General features: G+C 43.6%; 1 protein-coding gene across 1 annotated transcript in view; it reads left to right on the forward strand.

Annotated features, from left to right (window-relative positions):
- The first annotated feature begins 299 nt into the window (after nt 1-299).
- The window catches only part of ITPR1 (inositol 1,4,5-trisphosphate receptor type 1), a 318,582-nt gene continuing 301,536 nt past the window's right edge, over nt 300-17,345 (forward strand). Inside the window, exon 1 of the mRNA XM_082663160.1 lies at nt 300-346. The gene's annotated coding sequence lies outside the window, so the exon portion shown is untranslated. The remainder of the gene's footprint in view (nt 347-17,345) is intronic.

The raw sequence follows: 17,345 nt of genomic DNA on the forward strand, positions 1-17,345 counted from the left end.
TTTGTGCGCACTTAGTCTCACCTGTCAGTTATATATTGGAAACAAATAAGCGAAGTTACCTGTAATCCTCACTTAAGTGATCCCACCAACCTACCTGTCAGATTTGGTGGTGGTGGTCGTGTGTGTGTGTGTGTGTGTGTTGCGGGGGCAGCGGGGTTGTCTCTCCAGGAAGGAGTCTAACGAAAGTGGAAGTGTGGAATTTGAAAATTTCTCTTAGGCACCCACATCTGGCCAATCTCATATTGTCTTCCTTCTTTCTCATTATTTAGGAGCTGACTACGGGGGGAGCCAGACTCGCACTCCTGGCTGGGCGTGTTTTGGCAACAGAGTGCCTGACCCGGGTCAGGTGAGTGTGGAAGCCTGAGAGCTGTAATCAATAAGGAGTTTTTGTCCTAAGCCTATTTAAGTTCCCTCTAAAGAGTCATGGAGATGGGGAGTAGGAAATAAAAGGAAACTTCATAGCTCAGTCTCCAAAATTTGTCACTGCCTTTGGTGAGGGCTTTAGGGAGCGGATGAGATCCAGAGGGCAGTCCTGCCTAGTACTTTTGGCCCTAGCTCAGAAGTGAAGCAGCCTGAAGGTTTATGAGAGGAGGGGAAAAAAAGAAAAACATTAAACGGACCAGTAGAAGGGATGCCCATTGGTGACGTGAGACTTGAACTTGCCAGGTGGTGTGCTGATGATTTAAATTCTGAAGGATACAGTGTATTTCATCTGCCAAGATATGTAAGCGAAAATTATCTGCTTCTCTCTTTCAAAATAGTCACTTTCTTTTTTCTTACTGTGAACGTGTGTTTAATCAGAGTAGATTGGGTTCCAAGAAATGAAAGTGGTTGCTGGCAAACTGAAAGAATTAGAACTTTAAAAAGGGAAGTTCTTGAAACATAAGATAATAGCATCCAGCCCTTGACTTGAAGCCACTTGAACATCAAGGAATCTGGTGGATTCCTATGGTTTAGGTGCCTGTCATGGGATATGAGCTTAGAGCAGCATTTAACTGTAAACGCAAGCAGCTCCTATTTTTTTCCTCCCCAAATGTTCAGACTGCACTTCACGAGAGGGAGGTTTCAACGGGTGCACATACATCCTCATTGCTGCAGATTTGAGCATCACAAGTTTTTTCTTCTGAAATGGTCAGGAAGAGGGTAAACGATAGGGTAATATGGGTGGGGGGCCTGGGTCTTCGTAACTTCTTTAACATTCTAAATATTTAGCTGTTCCCTGGGCTACAATCTTCGGGCTTTGCTAATTAGAAAAGAAAAGTCAGACATTTCATTATAGTAGTATTGTGCTTTTGTTTCCTGTTGATAAGCTCCTCAGGAGTGCTCGTGGAGTGGGAAGGATTTGGATGTGTGAGGTCTACTTCCTTCTTGGAGTTTTCTTGACTCGTATGGCTACGTGGGCACTCATAAGGCCAAGGATTGGGTTCAGGTCCCCTCTTCAGAGTAAGGTGCAGGCAGGGAGAAAGTGGTCTCTTCTCTGGTTGCTAAAAATAATAATGCCCATTAAGTACTTGTAAGCCAGGTCCAGAGCCATACATCACAGAAACCCTGTGAGTCAGGTACAGGTGAAGAAGCTGAGGTGCAGAAAGTGAAATCACTTGTCCGGTAACTAGCACCCAGTGGATGCAAGATATAACCCCAAGGTTTGGGACTCTGCTGCTTCCCACAAATGCATCTAGGTTTGTGGGGCGATAAGGGGGTACCTGGGAAAAGTGGTAAACGTATTGCTGTCGATGAATAACTTTTGCTTGTGTCCCACCAAACGATGAAGGAACAAAGTGACCTTGATGTAAGAAGAAAACGATGTAGCCATAGATGTAGGAATAAAAGACTGTGGCTATTTGAGGAGGTCTTAGGTGTTGTACTGAGTTCGTTTTGGTAAGCTGTGTGCTGCAAGTCTGCATGAGGAGAATAAAAGAAACCAAACCACAAGGAACGTTGCTTAAGTTCATCATTGGGTTTATCTCACACCTGAAATCCATCTTGATTGTCTACATCAAGGCATCTGAGCAGGTTACAAGAATCAGGTGTTTCTCCATTTGAATACTTCGAAAGTTTAAATTGCAGTGAGTCTAAACTGTGAAATGTTGATGTCTTTTCATGTATCCTTCAGTTTGCTTTGTGGCCAGTTGTGTAAGAACACTTTTCTTTTTCGTTTCTTTCGCTTGCGTGTGTGTGTGTTGAAAGTATAATCTGCTTTTTGAATAATTCAAATTGGAACAGAATATCCTATCAAGATTTCCTTATCAGGCAGGGAAAGTTCTTCATGCTCGTAATGAATTACTCCTGGCCTCCAGTTTGGTACTCATGGAAGTTGTTTGGGGTTGACAGTGGTGTTATCCATTTAAACACAGCGGTTGCCTTTTGGAGGGAGTTAGCACCTTTTCTTGAGGAAGGAGAGATGGAATGTTTGCTTAGAGAAGAAATAGGCGAACTAAAGACAGATCTGTTGCCTTTTATCTCAAAATATTTTCAGCTGAGGAAGACCGTAGTCTTAAAGAGAGAAAGAAACTTCTAATACAATGGTATACTAACAACTGACTTCCACAGCAAAAACCCAAATGGCTTTTTAGCTCATTTGTAATGATTTCATGGAAAATCTGATTTCTTTACAAGCAGCTCTTAAAAAACAAACCAAAATGAAGCAACAAACACCAAATTTGAACAACAGAAAAAAGTCAAAGAATTAAAATTAGGCCTGGAGTTAGGTTTTTAGGTCAAGCTGCTCTTGGGCACGTCTAATTAAGGAGTCTACCCAAGGCCAGTGCCCCATCTTTTTGCTGTTGGTTTGATCTTTTAAAATAAAACACATTGCTTTCACAGGCTCTTTCTTTAGTAACTGGAAGTACACGCGAGTTTTTAGTTCACTAAGTTTTTGCCCAGCTCTTTTTTTTTTCGGTACGCGGGCCTCTCACTGTTGTGGCCTCTCCTGTTGCGGAGCACGGGCTCCGGATGCGCAAGCTCAGCGGCCATGGCGCACGGGCCCAGCCGCTCCGCGGCATGTGGGATCTCCCCAGACAGGGGCACGAAGCCGTGTCCCCTGCATCAGCAGGCGGACCCTCAACCACTGCGCCACTAGGGAAGCCCTGCCCGGCTCTTTTGATGAAATGAATTAAGGCTTGAAGTCAGGGACAGGAATGACATAATTTCCATGATTCCTACCAATTGTCATAGTGTTTGTGGTTCTGAGGTTATTGCTAATGAGGATGAGCTGAAACCATCACCCACTGAGCTATTCCTCCTGTTGAACTATGTCCAGGTTCCTCCCTAAACTGGACATTGTTTAAGGCACTTGGTATGATAAATCTATTCTAGAAACTCTAATGCCTGTTTAAGTTGTGGTTCAAATATTTTATTCCTTCATTCAACAAACTTTGAGTACCTGCTGTGTGCCAGGGTGTGTTCTAGATGCTGGGGATGCAGCGATGAGAGTCCTATTCCTAAGAGGCTTAAATCCTAACTGGGGGTAGGCAGCCAATATAATAAGTAAGTGTTGTAGTGTGATACGTAGTAAATGCTATGGAGAGGAATAAAGCTGAGTGAGGGGTAACGGAAGACAACAGTGTTGGTGAGGAAGTGGAGAAATTGGGACCTTTGTGCACTGTTGGTAGGAATGTAAAATGGTGCAGCCGCTGTGGAAGACAGTATGGCTGTTCCTCAAAAAATTAAATGTAGAATTACTAGGTAACCCAACAATTCCACTTCTGGGTATATACCCCAAAGAGTTGAAAGCAGGGATCCAAACATTTTTGTATACCCATGTTCATAGCAGCGTTATTCACTATAGGCAAAAGATGGAAACAACCCAAATGCCCATTGACCCATGAACGGATAAACAAAATGTGGTATATTTGTACAGTGGAGTATTATTTGGCCTTAAAAAGGAATGAAATTCTGATACATGCTATAACATAGGTGAACCTTGAAAACATTCTATTAAGTGAAACAAGTCAGATGCAAAAGAACAAATAGTGTATGGTTCCGCTTAGAAGAGGTTTCTAGAGCAATCAAGTTCTTAGAGACAAGAGGCAGAATAGGGGTTGCCCTGGGCGGGGCTGCTGGGGAATGGGGAATGTGTTTATTGGGTACAGTTTCCTTTTGGGAAGATGACAAAGTTCTGGAAATGGATTGTCGTGATGGTTGCAGAATAATGTGAATGTACTTAATGCCTCTGAATCATACACTTAAAAATGGCTAAAATGGTAAAATTTGTGTTATATATGTATATCTTACCACAATAAAAAGAAAAAAATGATAACAGCAACAGAACAGTAAAGGGGATAAGGGAGTACTCTGGGAGATCAGGAGTCATGGAAGGTCTTTTTTTTTTTTCTTCTTTTGACTTCAGTCAGTCTCTTTTTATTTTCAGTTTGCGTTTTGTTATTTATACCTGCAATGCGAAAACGTTGTGATCAGTTTCTCATCTCTGTTTATGGTTGTGGTAATAGGGAAATCGATTGTTAATTGGTCAGCTCAAACTGTACTCATTTACCTATTATGCCTCCTTGTCTCTCTCTCTTATTTTTTTAAAAAATTTTTGTTGATTTGCCATGTTGTGTTAGGGAAGGGCTGTTTAACACGGTGGCATTTCAGCAGAGATCTGAAGGAAGTGGGTGGGTGAGCCATGTAGGTGTCTGGGGGGTGGATGTTCCAAAGGGCCAGAGCAGCCAGTGTAAAGGCCCTGAGATGGGAGCAGGTGGGGCCTGTTAGAGGAAGGACAAGGAGGCCAGGATGGCTGCAGCTGAGGGAGAGTGCCAGGTGTTCAGGTGGGAGAGGGAATCGGGAAGATTGTGCAGGGGCCAGGTGTTTGCCGGTATGCAATGATTTGTTTCCCCGAGGATTTGTAAACTTGCACAGAATTCTCTGGTTCTCGGCATCACTAAACCACCTTGTCCTTTCCAAAGAGGCTTTGGTGAGGCTGGCAGGATCACATACCAGCTTGGAACCTGCTGGGGGATAAAACCCAGATTTCTAGACTGTCTGGTTAATCACCTGATTTACTTGGGATTGTAATTCACTTCAGGAGGAAAGGCATCTTTGATAAAAGAGGTGAACGTACTGTTAGCTTGGATAACAAAACAAATTCTAAGAACCTAATGATATTCCTGGGGGTTTATCTTCAACACAAACCTTTTGTGCCCTGTGGCTACCCTGCAGTCTGTCTAGTCTCATTTTAAGGAATTACACAAAGAGCACTCATGCTCTGCTATCTAATATCCTTTGGAGATATGAAGTTCCTTCTAAGTGATTCTCCCTGATGAGTGGAGTGGACCCCTCAATGTGTACAAACGTGTAACAAAAATACATTTTGTTACTTATTGTGTAAGATGTACGTATTCAGTTGTAAAACCTTAGGAAATATAGGCAACAAAACAAAAGCAGTCACTTCCAATCCTACCATCTAAGATTAGGGTTTCAAACTTTCCCTCTATGTATAGACATATAAAAATTACATGTATGTTTAAATTTTGTGAAAAGGGACTCATACCTCCTGTTTGATTCCTTGCGTTTTGCATTCTATATTGTGAACATATTTTCTTGCATTTTGCATTCTATATTGTGAACATATTTTCTTCTTAATAAATAGACATCTGAGTCATTTATCCAGAGGGGCCTGTACGTTTGATGGGATTTCATTGGAATGAGGACATGTATGGAATCACTAGGGTAAAAAAAAAAAGTATATCATTCAGGTTTCATCACTGTCATAGAGTCCAGGTTTTCTCATTCAGTTTGTACTGTTTTTAAGAATGTAAAAAAGAGTGGATATGTGTATATGTATAACTGATTCACTTTGCTGTACACATGAAACACATTATAAATCAACTATAAATCAAAAAGAAATAAGGAGAAAAGAATAAAAAAAGAAAACGAAATGGAAGGTAAAACACTATTCAAATGTCAGTTACCACATTACAGGGGTAAAGCCTAGTTATCATGTATTTAAATAAAAAATTTCTCATTGGTTCTGCAAAGTAACCTAATCCCCTGAGGCGTTAGGGCCAGGCACTCTTTTGTTTGCACTTAACAGGAAAACTTTACTCTAGAAAATTGGAAATACATGAAGTAGTAGCGATCTTAGTATTATGAACCCCTCTTTACTCCTTACTCACCCTCCATGGTTATCAGTTCATGACCCATATTGTTTTATCCACATTCTCATATACTCTTCCCTCTCTTCTTGGATGGTATTGAAACAAATCTCAGATATACCAGTTCATCTATATTTTAGTATATATCTCTAGTATTGGGATTCTTTAAAAAAAAAACAAATAATCACGATACTGTTGTCCATCTCAAGGGGAAAAAAAGCAAATTTTAAAATTGCATCTGTGTTCTCACTTCCTTAATTTAAATAAATTTATTATTTCAACATATATATAATAATAACAGATATGCATACTTCAGCAGTTTGTTTGAATTAGGAACCAAATAAGGTCGATACATTGCAGATGGTCACTGTGTCTTTTAATCTACGTATTTCCTCGACCCCTCTTTTCTTTCCATGCATTTTTTGGTTGTTATTAAAGAAACTGGGTGATATCTTTTCCTACAGTCTGCATTTTGCTGACTGCATCAGTGTGGTGTAGTTGAACATGTTCCTCTGTCCTCTGTATTTATTATATTTGTGTTTAATTTGATAGTTAGATGCAGAGGCTTCATCAGAGTCACGCTTTTTTTCCCCCAAGTCTACTGTGAGCTTCACTCACGGGCGTGTGTGGTATGTCTGGACATGCTTTCTTGTGATTAGCATCCAGGGATGCTGATTGCCTCAATCCATTAGTTCAGCTGGACTTGTAACACTCCTAATTCTATTTCTGGTTCATTTATTAGCTGGAATATTTTATGACATGAAATTTCCTCCACTTAGTGTTTGCTTTCCTGGGGTAAAGTTTCATAGATATAAACAAAAGACAGGATCAATACTTGAGTCTCTCTCTGTGTTTTATCAGTTTTCAGAAATAACACGTTGATCCCCTTGCATGATCCATGGCAATGGATCTCAAGTGGGGGACATTGGACGATATCTGGGGACATTTTTGGTTGTCACAACTGGGGAGACGTTGCTACTGGCATCCAATGGTTAGAGGCCAGGGGTGTTGCTAAATAGCCTTGCATACATCTCACAGCTCTCCAACCCAGAATAATCCATTCCAGAGCATCAGCAGTGCCACTGTTGAGAAACCCTGTACCGAGATGACCAACGGGTATGGTCTTTTAATATCATTATGAACTCATGGCTTTAGACATATTTTCTATGTTTCATTTTGTGTAGTCATCCTTATTGATGTTCAAATTGTCCATCTCTGCTCAGAGAGAGGCTACTCACGTTGATTCAAAAGACACAACCCCAGTGGTCTTAGACTTCCTGCTGCTTGTATGACAAGATGTTCCAGGCTCATCTTCTATATTTCTTGACGCAGACCTGAGTTCAGTCTTTTCTCCGAGAAGCCCTAGTTCTTTTGAGTGGGAGATGGTACTTAGAGAGCTGAGCTCAGGGCCAGATAGGTACTCTTCTCACTCTCATCCTGTGGGTCAGAAAATAAATTAAAATGAAGGAAATGTAAAACCTGAACATTTTTCATGAAAGCTTGTCCAGAATGTAATCGATACATCCTTGCCTTTGAAAAAAAAATTCTGAACATACTCTTTTTTGTGTGTGTGTGTGTGTGTGTGGTACGTGGGCCTCTCACTGCTGTGGCCTCTCCCGTTGCGGAGCACAGGCTCCCGACGCGCAGGCTCAGCGGCCATGGCTCACGGGCCTCGCCGCTCTGCAGCATGTGGGATCTTTCCCGGACCGGGGCATGAACCCGTGTCCCCTGCATTGGCAGGCGGACTCTCAACCACTGCGCCACCAGGGAAGCCCTGAACATACTCTTAACTTTTCAAGTTGGTCTCAGTTTTAGCTTTAGTAGGCTGGGGTTAGGATGTAGGAGTTCTCCCCAGTCAAGCAGGAATGTTACTCTTGTTCTATAGCCATGCTTTTCAAACTGTGTGGCAGGCCATTAAGAAGTTGTGAAATCAGTTTGGTGGACCTTGATAGATGATTTTTTGATAAAGTAGACCAGAATAGAAAACGTCACAGTATATCACATGGATACTTAAGAGAACTGTGTATGCTGCAACAACTTTTCTCAATCTTTCTCTCTCTCTCTCCCTCCCCCCGCCGACACACACACACAGAGTAAACATTGGATTGTAAGTTCAGTGTATTTCTTACTGTGGGTCACAGCCAAAAATTTGAGAAACCTTGTTCTACATCTTTACTACTCCATTTGTGGTCACCAGACCAGCATCAGTGGCTTCAAACTGAGAGCTTGTTAGAAATGCAGACTCTCGGGTCCCACCCCAGATCCACTGAAGCTGAAACTGCGTTTTAGCAAGGTCCCCAGGGGGTTCTTAATGCGTGTGAAAGTGTGAGATCTGTGCTGGAGGGTGCTTGCCCCTGTGCTTTTTCAGAACTTTTTTTTTTTTCCCCCGGTACGTGGGCCTCTCACTGCTGCGGCCTCTCCCACTGCGGAGCACAGGCTCCGGACGCGCAGGCTCAGCGGCCATGGCTCACGGGCCCAGCCGCTCCGCGGCATGTGGGATCCTCCCGGACCGGGGCACGAACCCGTGTCCCCTGCATCGGCAGGCGGACTCTCAACCACTGCACCACCAGGGAAGCCCCAGAACTTATTTTTATAGTTTGTTTTTTCATGGCTAGCTGTCACCTCTTGAAACTGACCTTTGTACTTTCCCCTAGCAACCTTCTCATGTTCAATTAAGAGGAAAGGTAGGCGAAATCACCAACTAAGGTGAGGGTATAGAAGTCTGGCAGGATTCTTCCAATCCAAGAACATGGTATATCTCTCCATCTGTTGGTATCATCCTTAATTTCTTTCATCAGTGTCTTACAGTTTTCTGCATACAGGTCTCTTGTCGCCCTAGGTAGGTTTATTCCTAGGTATTTTATTCTTTCTGTTGCAGTGGTACATGGGAGTTTCCTTAATTTCTCTTTCAGATTGTTCATCATTAGTGAATTGGGAGGTTGGGATTGATATGTATACACTGATGTGTATAAAATGGATGACTAATAAGAACCTGCTGTACAAAAAAATAAATAAAATAAAATTTAAAAAAATGGTTATGAAGAACCTAGGGGCAGGACAGGAATAAAGATGCAGCCATAAAGAATGGAATTGAGGACACGGGGAGGGGGAAGGGTAAGCTGGGACGAAGTGAGAGAGTGGCATGGACATATATACAGTACCAAATGTAAAATAGATAGCTAGTGGGAAGCAGCTGCATCGCATAGGGAGATCAGCTTGTGCTTTGTGACCACCTAGAGGGGATAGGGAGGGTGGGAGGGAGGGAGACGCAAGAGAGAGGAGATATGGGGATATATGTATATGTATAGCTGATTCACTTTGTTATAAAGCAGAAACTAACACACCATTGTAAAGCAATTATACTCCAATAAAGATAAAAAAAAAAAAGTCTGGCAGGATTCTCTCTGATAAAAATGAGAGCTTTCATGCTTACATTGAGGGATTTTTTTAAATTGGCTGTTCGGATAGAGGTAGAAAGAGACCAAAATCTACATGTAAAGCCTACTAAGGATTGTGAAGCCACAGACATACAGAAAGCTGCATTTTAGCCTGTTGTCAGACACTTTGAGGAAGTTACGTTTTATAATGTTCTATGACCCTTCGAGTCAGCAGAACTTCTGGACTGCTTGGTATAGCGTTGCTCATCAGAAAAAGATGAACAGAAGAAAAAAATATCACAGCCTCCAAATTCCTCGGTGTCCGTTTGCATTTCAGGAGCAGCTCTCTTTGGGAAGTGATTTTGTTTTGCAAAAACAGCTTGAAAAGCTCCTCATACCCCCTTCACATGCACATATTTCTGAACAGAAAAAGCTTACAAAAACACCTAGACTTGGGGACATTCATGTACTTCCCAGCCACGTGTGTGATCATGTTCTGTCTCTGTACCTTTGCACGTGTGCTTTCTGCCTGCCGACCCCATCCTCATCCCCTCTGTATCCACCTTGCCAAGTGCTTCTCTTCCCAGCCGGGTCTTCTTCTTTCTGGGAAACCTTTCCTGAACCTTAAAAGTCTTTGTCATCTGAATCGCCGTGACACTTCGTATCTATAGACCTTTTTGATTTTTCCCTCGTAGGAGTACCTGGCACATAGTAAGTGCTCGCAGATACTCATGAATGAGGTTATTTATCTACGTTTTATCTCCCATTGAAGTCTGTAGGCTACTTCTTCATCTAATTTTTTGTACCCCTGTCCCGGTGACCTATTTCCTGAGTTGGCCTGTTGCTTTGCCCGTTTGCCGTGGAGAATGAAGTGAGAACCGGGTAGAAAGGTCTTCAGCAGTTCCTCATGGTTGCTTTTGAGGTGCTTTCTCAGCACAGCTCTCTGGAGAGCATTCGGCTTGGAAAGTTGGTGATGGTTACTAAGAGGGAGTGGAGGTAGGAATGTGGTAGTGAATGAGCTGCTCTCAGGTTGAAATGGTGTTGTCCTGCTGAGCCGCAGGATGGGGACTCCCGAGAACTGGGTGTTGCCTGCGTGTTCAGTCCAGGCAAAACATGTAACATACGTGCATCTGTTTCCTCTTCTGTAGAATAGGTATAAGAATACCTGCTTTGGGGCATTGCTGCCAAGTTGTAGAGAATAATAGATGCTAGCCAAAGGTCTCAGAGATCAAAACAACCAGGCCTCTCCAGCGGGGTGATTTGGTCCCCCAGGGGCCATTAGGCAGTGGCTAGAGATGTTTTTTTTTTTTTTTTGTCCTCACAGCTGAGGGGAAGAGGGTGCTAGTGGCACCTAGTGAGTTGAGGCCAGGGATGCTGCTAAACATCCTACAGTGCACAGGAATGGTCCCCCACAGCAAAGAATTTTCTGCCCCCCAGTGACAGTAACCCTGAGGCTGAGAAAGCCTAGAGTGTTTTTCCCAAACTTAGTGAGACTTTTCTCTCTCTCTGAGGATATTAACCTAACGTGCTTTCTAAAATTATTTATTTATTTATTTTCTTGTGGTTCAGACTATGGGGGCGCGGAGGGGAGTCTTCTTAGGTCGGGACTGACTTTAACTTTTTAACAAAACAAACACCCTCCCCATCCCTCCAAGCGTTGGTCTTGGTTCCTGGAGCCCTGTGGTCTGCAGGCTTTGGCCACCAGTTGGTTTGTGTGACCTCCAAGAAGTCACTCAGAGGATGTTTGTTTGTTTCCACCTACAAAATGAGGACTTCTGGCTGAATGATCTCTCCCCACCAAATGTAAAGTGCTCTGACTGCCAACTTTGATGGGCTTCTCTTACGTTGGCCTTTAGGAGTAGGCCAGGAGCACGTGTCATACTGACATCTTTTCTGAGAAATAACTCTGTAGACCATGTGCCTGTTTCAAGAGTAGCTTATTTAGCGGATGTGTTTGTGAAAAGGCAAGCAGTTTCTCTGTGTGTGTGAGATGTCTAAAAGGAGCAACAGTTTAAACCAGAGGATCGCTCCCAACTTCAGATTTACGATTATTATTTCTGAGATTGTAACAGAGGGCCCTGCTTAAAGTTGAAACTTCTGAATTGATGACTTTCTTTGCCACTGGCTGAAAACGAAAGCAGAATGCGATCTTCTGAGCTCCAGAGAGAAGTGCTTTGTGCAGTCAAATAAATTATCTCTTGATGGGGACGCACTGCATTTCTGAGGACAGTCTGATTACACTCTAGAGGAACCAGAAGGCAAGGAGGGGGCTGCACAGAGACGTGGATGGCAGTGGGGGTGGGAGCATCTAGCCGGGTGTCCGACTGCAGAATGTGCTGCTGCTCGTCCTCGTTTCACAACGAAGATGATATCGTCAAAGTGTCTTTGCTCAAAGGAAGTTCCAGAATTAACCGTGAGAGTCCCCAGTAAGCAGAGACGGTTAGAAAGAGAACCTTTTCTCCTTCTGTTGGCAGAGTCAACCATGAAAAGGATGGGTTTTCTCTCCCCCGTATTTACAGCCGTGTTACCATATATGTGCCTGGGCTAGGGCGTCTTACTGAGGCGTGTGCTTCTCTGGAGGGAGTGTCCTTGGCCTCCAGCCAGGACATTGATCAAATGCTGGCAGCTCTTCCTTTTCCTGGGCATACTCTTGTTTTCCCTCTAAAAGGCCTCGTGGTTTTGCCTGGCTTTGCCCACCGGGGGCTGCTTGACCTAAAAGTGAAGTGATGCCATTTTGTGTTGGTGGCGGCTATGGTCCCCCCCGTGTGTCCCCCCCCAAGTCCCTGAGGTCTCTTGGACCTCCAGGCGCTTGTAAGTCTCTGTGCATAAGCCCGCTTCTTTGCAGCCTAACTTTAAAGGGTGCTTTATGATTTCATTCTTTTTAAACAGTCATTTTTAAAGTGAGCAGCAATAAAACCAGCGCTGAAAGACTTTGGCGAAAGCCCTTTGTTTTGTAGGGGCTGGAGGTGATGTGGCTATGCCAAGAAAGAGCAGGAAAAGCTGATGGATTTCCATTGGCTACGTTTTTCAGCAGAAGAATGACTTTCCAAGCGTACGGTGCTTTCAGGCCAAGTAGCAAAACTTGGGGTTCCATAGGTGTCATGCCGTCATCTATTCTTCACTTGGCGGTGCTTGGGTGGTTTGGGTCTTACTTGGGGAGAACATTCTGTAGGAGTTGGTGTTGGCATGTTCAGGTAAACGCATGTCACAGTGTGTCCCTTGTCTGCATTCATTGGGACTTGCTGGTTGATAGACTGATCTTCAACTGATCATAAGCCCATAAGCCCTCAATACGAGTAGCTTATGAGAGCAGAAAAGAGAGCAGATCGGAAGGTAGAATAACAGCACACAGGAATGTTTCCTGTGTCTTGTCTCCTGTGTGCTAAGTCCGTTATTTCCTTTCTTTGTGTTTAATCCTCAACACAACTTTATGAGATAAACTCTCAGGATCCCCATTCTGCAGATCAGTAGTTTGAGGCCCAGAAAGAGTAAGTGACTTGGTCAAGGTTCCGGACTTCCCATCACAGTTATAATAAAAGCCATGCATTTTACCCTTGTGAAGTCCCACTGGCACAGGCTTCTCTTTTCTCTGACCTTGCCCAGTACTTTCTTCCTTTCCCCATGAATTCTCCCGACTTTGCACTGGTTTTCTGTTTCTTGAACTTGCCAAGGCCCTTTTCTGCTGTAGGGCCTTTGTACTGGCTCTTTGCTCTGCCTAAAATGCCCTTCCGCCTGATTTCTTTTGCATGACTGCCTCTGTCTTGACTTTCAGGTCTTATTTACATGTCTCAACTTGTTCCCTGACCAGCCATAACTGATATGATTGGGTGACAGTTTTAATTCTCGGCATAGTACTTATCATTGTCTGACTTGATTGTTTTATCTTTTTTGTTTGTTTCCTGTCTTCACTAGAATATGTGTATTATGAGAGCAGGGACCAGGACTGTCTTATTTGACCTACATCCTCGGCACCTGGAGTAGGGGTAATATATAGTAGGTACTCAATGTGTCCAATAAAAAGGATTTAAGTTTCGAATCAAGGGGTCCTCTCTAAAGCCCTGGCTATTAAGTTGTATGGTTTGCATTTTAATCCTATTCTATTCAGTTTTTTATATTTATATGATATGAGTCCTAAGTACACGACCAGACAGTGCCAGAGTAAATCTTAAAGAAAATTTGTAGCAGCAGTTTTTTCAAACTGTTGGGCCTCAAGAGCTCTTTACATGCTTAAAAATTACTGAGGACCTCAAAGAACTTCTGTTGACATGAGTTATACCAATCTGTATTTATAATATTCAGAATGAACCCTGAGAAAATTAACACAGAAAATATAAGAAATAGACCTATTGCATATTAACACAGTAACATATATTTTTAATAGACAATAACTATGTTTTCCAAAACAAAAAAAATTCAGTGAGAAGAGTGGCATTGTTTTACATTTTTGAAAATTGCTTTGAGATCTGGCTTAATAGAAGATACCTGGACTCACATACCTGCCTCTGCCTTGAGTCTCTTGTGACATCACATGTCTTGCAGCCTCTGGAAAATTCCACTGTACATGTATGACAGACTGAGTGAAAAGGCAAATGACACCTTGGTGTTCGTATGAAAATAGTTTTGACTTTGAAGATTCTCCAAAAGGGTCTTGGGAGCTCCCAGGGGTACCATTAAGAGCCACTGGCTTATAGGGTAGGTAGGTAATTTGGAAGCTTGCATGGTGGCATGGAACATTTGGGAGAGGAAAGCTTTCTGTTCGGAAATATATGCATGTTAATGCGTTTAAGCTGTTCTTGCAGAACAAAATTGCTGCGCAGCTAAAGCTCCTCCTGCATTGCAAAGGAACACTGAGAACTTGGAAGCCAATGGTACTTGTGTTCATCTTTTTCAGATGAGCAGGATTACACCAACCAGTCCAGGAGTTCTGCAGTGGGAGGGGTCATTAAAAAATGGTAAAGCGCAGGTTCCTCTCCTCTCCATGTCTGAAAACAGTCACTTCAAATGCAACTTCCTTAATGGCTGTTACTCTACAACCCCTTACATTGGTGGTTCTTGCAACTGTTGGCCTTGGATGAAGTTGTGTTCTGTGATAGAAATTAGATTGTCTCGAAGCATTATTTTCCTCGGGTTCTGTCACAACTAGTGTTAAAAGCATCAACGTGGAAGCTATTAGAAGTAGATGAGGGAAATTCCTGGCGGTCCAGTAGTTAGGACTCTGCACTTCCACTGCAGGGGGCATGGGTTCGATCCCTGGTTGGGGAACTAAGATCCCACATGCCTCGTGGCATGGCCAAAAAGAAAAGTAGATGAGGTATTCCATGTTAGTCAGTTTAAGTGTTTAAGTAGGGTAAGTGAGTGCAAATCCAGGTCTCTGGGGAGTATTTTGCATGTGTCTTGGGTGATGTATACAATTGTCAACATTAAAGTAAGTGGGTGGGAAAACACATGGGGCAGTTGGTCATCAGGAAGTGGGTGATGCACCAGGGACAGGCATGACAGGGGTCTTCAGTGCCTGACACCAGGGCTTGGAAGGGCCGAATTTAAGAGGGCAGTGTCAGTGGGTTTCTTTTTGTCCCCTGATTACTGAAAGTCAGACTGTTCAGCCCTAAGGGCCAGGTGGCTTCATCTTAATGAAATACAAGAGGCTTGCTTCTACATGTTAATAAAAATGTGTGAGTCTGTGGTTTTGGGGTCTATTCACTGCCATAAAGTAATGATTCTGATTTCTTCCCTTGTTCGTCCACCCTTGAGGATTAAGTGATACCTTAGTTAACTTCTTGGTTAATGAAAGTGTTCTAACTTGGTCTCATTTCAGGAGTTGCTAACTTTTAAATTCTGAATTGTGTGTAGGCGAAAGTTGAGGTTTTTTTTTTAGAAAAACGAATATAATGCAATTAGTTAAGTATGTGCAGGAAAAATAGATGGGAAAAATGACAATCAGTGAGGTTCTGCCACAAAGCTTTTAGCAAAAAAAAAAAAAAAAAAATTGGATTTCTTTCCTGTCTTGAGCTGTTTAAAATGAAATGAACATACTTCTTTTTCGATGAGGCTGTGCTTTAGCCTGTCTTCACACCCAAGTGGAAGAGGTTCTAAATATTGAATTATCATTCCTTTGAAGAGGTTTCCACCCTCCACCCCCGCCTTCCAGCAGGGGCCTGGTTTGATGTTAGAAGAAGGGAAAGTGGAGATGAAGTCTGGCTGTCTTGGGTATTTTGAATCTGGGGGCTGAGAAGCAGTACCTTGGATGACTTGTCCTGCTGTCGGCCACTTAACGGGCCTGCAGAGGACTGAAACATTTCTGGGACCTTTGTTTATTTGAGTGTGTTTCCAGCAGTGCTGACAAAGTAAGAAGGATCTATCCAATAGAAGAATCACAAGTTATGGACAGAAGTGAGTGAAGACTTTGAAGGAAGAAAAGGGAACGTCTTCATTTCAGTCTCACTTGAAAATAAAAAAGTGAGCCCTTAGTAAGGGCCAGGTACTGGGCTGAGCACTTGGTGTGGATTATCTGGTTCTCCCCTCATGATGACCCTGCGAGATAGGAAGGGTGTTCACCGCACCTTTTTTTTTTTTTTTGCGGTACGCGGGCCTCTCACTGCTGTGGCCTCTCCTGTTGCGGAGCACAGGCTCCGGACGCGCAGGCTCAGCGGCCATGGCTCACGGGCCCAGCCGCTCCGCGGCATGTGGGATCTTCCCGGACCGAGGCACGAACCCGTGTCCCCTGCATCGGTAGGTGGACTCTCAACCACTGCACCACCAGGGAAGCCCCCACCCCACCTTTTTTTATATGCACGAGGGAGTTGAAATTCAGAAGTTATGTAAATTGCTTAAGAACACACAGCAGGGCTTCCGTGGTGGCGCAGTGGTTGAGAATCTGCCTGCTAATGCAGGGGACACGGGTTCGAGCCCTGGTCTGGGAGGATCCCGCATGCCGCGGAGCAACTAGGCCCGTGAGCCACAACTACTGAGCCTGCACGTCTGGAGCCTGTGCTCCGCAACAAGAGAGGCCGCCATAGTGAGAGGCCCGCGCACCGCGATGAAGAGTGGCGCCCGCTTGCCACAACTAGAGAAAGCCCTCGCACAGAAACGAAGACCCAACACAGCCAAAAATAAATAAATAAATTAATAAACTCCTACCCCCAACATCTTCTTAAAAAAAAACAAAAAACAAAAAACACACAGCAGCTAACTGATGATGCTGGGATTTGAATCCAGGTGTTCTGAGTCAGTGTTTCTAGCCTTTCTGGACATATTAAGGGATGGTCAGTGGGAGAGGGGTACTTCTTTTCAGGGATGGAAGTTAGATATTTTGTTTCTGGCTCTCCAGATTTCTTATAGAAATCTGTTGAAAAGGGCCAGCAGGCCTGTATTCTCCATTCTTGATCCAACAGTATGAACTTGGCTTTAATTAGTTTTAGGAAAACAGCCCCCTAAAAACCAGTGTAATTTCTTTTAGGCAGCAGACAAGTTGATACTGTAGTACGTTGAACCCAAGTTCGACTGCTTGCCGTGTCCCAGGCACTGTACTAGGGACTGGGAGGCAGTGGGGAAGAATAATTTCGCTGTTCTTACTCTCATGGACTCACAGTCTAATGGTGAAGACAGGTAAACAAGCAACCAAGTGAACAGGTGATTTTAGAACAGTGGTAGTGGGCCCAGATGGGGTAATTGGGGTGCTATATAGAGAAGCGTATTGCCAACATATAACCCAGATTTGGGGAGTCCGAGAGGGCCTCCCAGAGGCAGTGACATCAAACTGGGACTGTAAAGGTGACTGGGAGTTAGCCACAGGGGGTGGTGGGGAGGCGAGAGGAGGAGTGTCAGGCAGCAGGAACGGCATATGCCAAGGCCTGGGGAACAGGGAGGCATACAGCAT

The sequence above is a fragment of the Grampus griseus genome, assembly GCF_964374135.1.
Source record: "Grampus griseus genome assembly, chromosome: 10".
Classification (NCBI taxonomy): Eukaryota; Metazoa; Chordata; class Mammalia; order Artiodactyla; family Delphinidae; genus Grampus; species Grampus griseus.